This window comes from Lolium rigidum, chromosome 2 (genome assembly GCF_022539505.1).
Source record: "Lolium rigidum isolate FL_2022 chromosome 2, APGP_CSIRO_Lrig_0.1, whole genome shotgun sequence".
NCBI lineage: Eukaryota > Viridiplantae > Streptophyta > Magnoliopsida > Poales > Poaceae > Lolium > Lolium rigidum.
This window is the reverse complement of record NC_061509.1, coordinates 147,413,114-147,420,302: the sequence shown is the minus strand read 5'-3', so window position 1 is coordinate 147,420,302 and position 7,189 is coordinate 147,413,114.

Here is a 7,189-nt window from a genome sequence, read left to right as displayed (position 1 = left end):
TTTCGCGCTAAGTTTTAAGTAAAGTTTTGCGCTAAGAACAAAGTTCTTAACCCGAAACTCGGGGACTGGCAGTGCCGGTTTTGCGTTAAGTTTTAAGTAAAGTTTTGCGCTAAGAACAAAGTTCTTAACCCGAAACTCGGGGACCGGCGAGTGCCGGTTTTGCGCTAAGTTTTAAGTTGAGTTTTGCGCTAAGAACAAAGTTCTTAACCCGAAACTCGAGGGATCGGCGATGCCGGTTTTGCGTTAAGTTTTAAGTCAAGGTTTGCGCTAAGAACAAAGTTCTTAACCCGAAACTCGGGGATCGGCGAGTGCCGGTTTCATGCTGAATTTTTAAGTTAAGTTTTGTACTAAGAGCTGCGCTCTCACCACAAAACTCGGGAGTCGGGAGGATAGACAAGAGAGAAACCGGCATGAAACCAAAGAAAAGATAAGACCAAGCCGGGAACAAAGAAACCGGTAAGGGCTGAGAAAAGTTAGAAAAACGTACCATCGGGTTGTTCGTGGCATCATACCACGCGCTGTCGAGCTCTTTCACGGCGTTGCGGAGCCGCATGAAGTGCTCCTCGGACGACCGATCCCCAGCCGGATCAAGGAGCCGGTAGCCTATCCTTGCCCAAGCCGCGGGTCGCCGGACTTATGTCCGCGGCGTTCCACTTCTGGGCGTAGGGCAGAAGGTGCCCCAAGTCTCGGCCTTGACGCTTGAACTCCGTAATGCGGCCAAGGAGGCCGGTGGGCTTCGCGGCGACATCTTTGGCGGCCTTGGCGACGTGCAGCACCAAGGGCTGCTGGCCGCCGGAGGAAGTGCTGGAGGCCGTCGCCTTCCCCTTGATGAGCTTGGAGCTCTTGGGCGGCGCAGCGGCGAGTGGCCCCGAGGGCTTTGGCGCGAGGAGCACCTGGCGGCGGCATCGGGGAGGGAGCGTGGAGACGGAGGAGCGCTGGGTGCATCACCCGTTTTAGAACCTTCCGGCGCGGAAGATTCCGGCGCGGAGGTTGTTGTTTTTCAAGGACGGGAGGAGGCCGGAGGCTCCGCCCGCCCGGCAGCTCTTCTTCACCGGCGCCGATGTTGCCGGCGCCGGTGTCTTGGGTTTCCGGAGGAAGGAAGAATCCTCCTCCGTGCGGTGATCCGACGGTGAAGGGGCCGCACGCCCCGACTTGTTGTGCCCCCGAAAGGGAGGCGAGGAGATGTTGCCGGCACCGGGTGATGCCGGGCTTGAGCGAGGAGGAGGGGTTGAGGTCCTTGCGGATCCCTCAGAGCCCGATGGCCTTGGGCCAAGCTTGAGCGCGGGGCTGAGAAAAAGAAAGAAAAGACAGTTGGAAAAATGCAAACGGAAAAAGAACTTGGCGAAAAAGAGGCAAGCCGGAAAATGAGTAACTTACCCGGAAGAGGTTGGCATCGCTTTGCGCCCGTAGCGGCGCATGCCCACCTGCTTCTCCCCCGGGGCTCGGTCCGGAAGCGCTTGGAGGGAGGGGCACTGGCTGCCACCGGCATCGGATGCCGGCCGTTTCTTCTTTTGGCCCTGGGCCATGAGTTTGTCCACAAACTCGAGCCCGCCTCGCACGCGAGGGCGGCACGTGCTCGTGGATCTATGGATAAGGTCCGGCTAAGAAGCGGTTCGCAGAAAAGCAATAGCGGACGAGATAAAAGAAGCCGGAAGAGAAAATACCTCAAGCGTGACCAGGTCGTCGGCGGACCCGGTTGGCTTCGGCGGAGACCGGCCAAGGCGCGCTGCCGGGGTCTTGCCCATCTTCAAGTCTTTCCAGAAGACGTAAGGATCCGGGTCGAAGGAGTCGAGGGCGCGAGGCTGGCAAGGTCCGCGTCGCTCTGCCTCGATGAGGGGGAAGCGGTCCTTGGCCTGAAACAGGAAAAAGCAAGATTAGCAAGAGCAGAAAGCTACCGGTCAGAGACAACCCCTGTCGCGTAATCCCTTACTTCTTGGGTCGGAGGATTATCGGTGCGAGGGGGAAGGAGGCCCCACTCCCAATCAGAGGGCATAGCAGTTTGGCAAATCTGCTTAGCCTTGCGAACAACATCCCTTTTGCTAAGAGGACGGCCTGTGATCTTGGTAGGATCGCCTGGGCCGTACATCTCGCTCATCTTATGTGCGCGGCGCTTTAGAGGAAGCACCCGGCGCGAAATGAAAGTGCGGATGATGTCATCCGAGCAGATCTTGGTCTCCTTCCTCAAAGAGGCCAAGAAGCGTACCACCCGGCTGGTTTCAGCATGATCAGACTTCGGGTTGTAGCTCCAGTTGGTCCTGCTGGGGGGCCCGGCTTCGTAGGGAGGAAGATCGATGAGATCGGCGCGGCCGGTATTCTTCACGTAGAAGAAAGTCCCTTGCCACAGCCGGCAAGATTCGAGGCCGGAAAACTTAAAAAAGGGGCTCCCTTGACGGGAGCCGACAATGCAAGACCCGCACTGAACGGGGGCTTGGGTTTAGGAATATCTTTGCCCCGAACGGAGTTAATCCGAAGAGCAAAGAAGCGAGCAAACGTCTCACGAGTGGGACGAATGCCGATATAGGCCTCCATGAAGGTGGCGTAGCAAGAGAGGTAGAAAATGGCGTTGCCGAGGAAGGTGGTGAGGTTGGAGTTTGTAAAAATCTAAAAAGGAGCGAAAAAAGGGAGAGCGGGAAGGCCGAAGCCACGCTCAAAGTGAGCTAGAAAGACAACATATTCGTCATCTTCGAGGATCCGGTTCGATTTCGTCATCCGGAATCCGGCGAGAAACTCCTTCCGGAATCCGTCGAGACCGGTATAACCAATCTATTTCAAATTGGGTGACACCGGAACCCATCCGGGCTCCGCGGGTAATTGGCGAAGGCTCCTCACCGAAAGATTGGCTGGAGCTGCTGGAGGTTGCGCTACCGGAAGCTTGGCTAAAGCTACCGGATTCTAGGGGGCCACCGGACTCTTGGTGGCTACCGGATTCCTGCTGGTAGCCGGAATTGGTTTCCATCGGGTCAGAGGCCGTGGATTCGCCGGGAGAGGGTCTACGGCGCTTGAGAGAAAGGGAAGAAGAAGATGCGGAGGTGGACTCCTCGCCAGACATTGCGAAGAGAAGCGAAAAAACACGAATCCCAGACTTGGACCCCGCGTGAAGATCTACGAGTAAGAAGAAAACCAAGGAAAAAGAGGAAATAAGAACACCAAACGCCCAAGATCTGGAAGGCAACCAGAGGACAAGTGAAGCAAGATTGGTACCTACCTTAAGCGGCGGAGTCGCTGAAGGAGTCGTATGCTGGCGGCGGAGTGGACCTGCGGCCGCCGGAGAGCACCGTCGGCGGCGAGGCGGAGAAGCTCGCAAAGAAACGCGAGTGCGGCGGGCACGACAGGGTTGCTGCAGAAGATCTCCGCACGACGAAATCCAACGGGGGAGCGGCGTGAGCTCGCCGGGCGCCTAAGCTTGAACGGGCGACGGCGAACGGAAAACGGCGGTGGCGCAAAGGCTTGGGGCTCTGTGCGCAAGGGAGGAGAATGCGAAGAAGATGAAGAGGAACGGGCAGTTGCGTTTATATAAGAGAAAGAAAGTGGGCGAGGGAACCGCCGGGCCGCGGCGGTTCGCCTCGCGGCCCACGACGGTTCGTGCCTTGGGCCGCCACGTGGCGAGGGAGTACACGCGAAGAAGCGCGGAGCCACACGGAGGCGCACACGGGACTGCGAACAGGTAGTGGGATCAGCTGCGGTGCATTAAATGAGCGCGCGAGAGTCGAAGGAAGTGACCCACGACACCGGCGCGTCGATCACGATGCGCATGTCTCTGTCAGGCGCGAGGCCCAAGATATTCTCGACTTCGCCGAGGAAGCAATAAAGACACATGATACCGGACAATAGAGATGCCGGAACAAGCTTTGCAAAGAAAAGAAAAAGAACAAGGGTAAAGGTGCCGGAACTAGGCTCGGGACATGAGTACTTAAACCGGTATCCGAGGAAAATGAGAACTCGGCATGGCTCGTAGGATAGAATCCTCCGGGCTATACCAGCTTCGGGGACTAATGTTGGGGGATGACCCCCGGTATGCCAAAGGCATGCCAAACCGGATGGCTTGTGCCATCGGGATACCGGTTTAATGTTTATACCGGAGCTCGAGGTTAAGAGTTTAGCTAAGTGGAGCTAAGCCGGAATCCCCAAGAGGGGTATACCGGAATCCGGTAAAGAAGATACCGGAAAGGAGAGCACTGTCGGCGGGACTGGTCAAAGATTCTCTCCGGAGCTAGAAGACAAGATGAGCTAAGCAAAGTGACTTTTGACGAAGGGCCGACGATAAAGAGAAGGGTGACGGTCAAAGAAGCCGGAGGACGTCGGCGCCCCGATTAAAGAGGACTCCGGTGTCATCTATGATTAAAGTAGCTTTGTAAAGTAGTTTGTCTAGTCAAAGATGCCATTAGGGTTTCTTCCAGTGTAAGCCACCCTCTCCCCTATATAAGGAGAGGGGGCAGCCCTTCTTCACGGGCGAGGAACAGGTAACACGTAGCAAGACCATAGAGAGAGATCTGTGTACTGAGAAACTTGTAACCATGTTGAGATCAATGAAGCTAGCGATCTAGTAAAGGGTTCTTCCTCTTGTCTCTCTTCTTGCATACCGGCCTTTGGTTGTGTTCTTGAGGAAAGCATCCGGAAGTTCTTCCCATCTAATCGCAAACCCTCCCCCGAATCCTCATACGTCCATTCGGCCCCAACTTAAGCCATCCTATGGCATCTGCTCGTTCACCACGACGACAAAGGTACATGATGCAAGAGCTTAAACAAGATCTATATGAGCACAACAATTGCCAAGTATCAAATTATTCAAGACATTATACCATTTACCACATGCGGCATTTTCCGTTTCCAACCATATAACAATGAATGAAGTAGTTCAACTTTCGCAATGAACATTAAAAGTAAAGCTAAGAACAAATGTGTTCATACGAAACAGCGGAGCGTGTCTCTCTCCCAAACAAGAAATGCTAGGATCCGAATTTATTCAAACAAAAACAAAAACAAAAACAAACAGACGCTCCAAGTAAAGCACATAAGATGTGACGGAATAAAAATATAGTTTCACTAGAGGTGACCTGATAAGTTGTCGATGAAGAAGGGATGCCTTGGGCATCCCAAGCTTAGATGCTTGAGTATTCTTAAAATATGCAGGGATGAACCATGGGGGCATCCCCAAGCTTAGACTTTTCACTCTTCTTGATCATATTGTATCATCCTCCTCTCTTGACCCTTGAAAACTTCCTCCACACCAAACTCAAAACAATCTCATTAGAGGGTTAGTGCATAATTGAAAATTCATATATTCAGAGGTGACATAATCATTCTTAACACTTCTGGACATTGCACAAAGCTACCGAAAGTTAATGGAACAAAGAAATCCATCAAACATAGCAAAACAGGCAATGCGAAATAAAATGCAGAATCTGTCAAAACAGAACAGTCCGTAAAGACGAATTTTTTAGAGGCACCAGACTTGCTCAGATGAAAATGCCCATATTGAATGAAAGTTGCGTACGTATCTGAGGATCACGCACGTAAATTGGAAGATTTTTATAAATTTTCTACAGCAGGGGCGGCTCAATTTCGTGATAGCAAGAAATCTGTTCCTGCGCAGTAATCCAAATCTAGTATTGACTTTACTATCAAAGACTTTACTTGGCACAACAATGCAATAAAATAAAGATAAGGAGAGGTTGCTACAGCAGTAACAACTTCCAAGACTCAAATATAAAATAAAGTGCAGAAGTAAAATAATGGGTTGTCTCCCATAAGCGCTTTTCTTTAACGTCTTTCATCTAGGCGCAGAAAGTGTGTATCAAGTATTGTCAAGAGACGAAGCATCAACAGAGGGGTTTGGAGTTTTCTCAACTATGCATTGTATATTATCTATGTAAGTTTCAGAGGCTCCTTTTTCATTATTCTTAGGCTTGCTATCCTCATCAAACAAATTTTCAGGAGCAAGCCAACCATAGTTATTTTCTAGAGCTTCATGCATTCCTAGGAGCTTACAAGGTATTGATGTCTTAATCTCCCCACCATCATTAACATTATTAGTGTACTTTATTCTATCTTTTTCCATTTTTTCAAGGGTACTAGCAAAGTTGGTATAAGAGCCAAGCATCTTATATTTAATAAAGACCTTTCTAGCCTCTCTTGCTACACCACCAAATTCTTTAAGAAGGGTTTCTAAGACAAAATCTTTCTTTTCTCCTTCCTCCATATCATAGAGTGTAAGAAAAATGTGTTGAATTATAGGATTGAGATTAACAAATTTAGTTTCCAACATGTGTACTAAAGAAGCAGCAGCAATTTCATAAGTAGGAGCAAGTTCTACCAAGTGTCTATCTTCAAAATCTTCAACTGTACTAACATGAGTGAAAAAATCTTCTATATTATCTCTTCCAATTATAGACCCTCGTCCTACCGGTATGTCTTTCAGAGTGAACTTAGGAGGAAACATGATGAAATAAACGAAAGGTAAATAAAGTAAATGCAAGTAACTAATTTTTTTGTGTTTTTGATATGGAGAACAAGACAGTAAATAAAGTAAAACTAGCAACTAATTTTTTTGTGTTTTTGATATAGGAGCAAACAAAGCAGTAAATAAAGTAAAGTAAAGCAAGACAAAAACAAAGTAAAGAGATTGGATGTGGGAGACTCCCCTTGCAGCGTGTCTTGATCTCCCCGACAACGGCGCCAGAAAAAGTCTGTTGACGTGGGAGTTGAAAATCTTTGTGGTGTAACTTTTCTTCGATCCCCGCAACGGCGCCGTAAATTTACTTGCTGCGTGTAGTTGACACGTCCGTTGGGAACCCCAAGAGGAAGGTGTGATGCGCACATCGTAAGTTTCCCTCGTAAGAAACCAAGGTTATCGAACCAGTAGGAGTCAAGGAACACGTGAAGGTTGTTGGTGGTGGAGTGTAGTGCGGCGCAACACCGGGGATTCCGGCGCCAACGTGGAACCTCGCACAACACAATCAAAGTACTTTGCCCCAACGTAACAGTGAGGTTGTCAATCTCACCGGCTTGCTGTAAACAAAGGATTAGATGTATAGTGTGGATGATGATGTTTGTTTGCGAAGAACAGTAAAGAACAATTGCAGTAGATTGTATCTCAGATGTAAAGAATTGGACCGGGGTCCACAGTTCACTAGTGGTGTCTCTCCCATAAGATAAACAGATGTTGGGTGAACAAATTACAGTTGGGCAA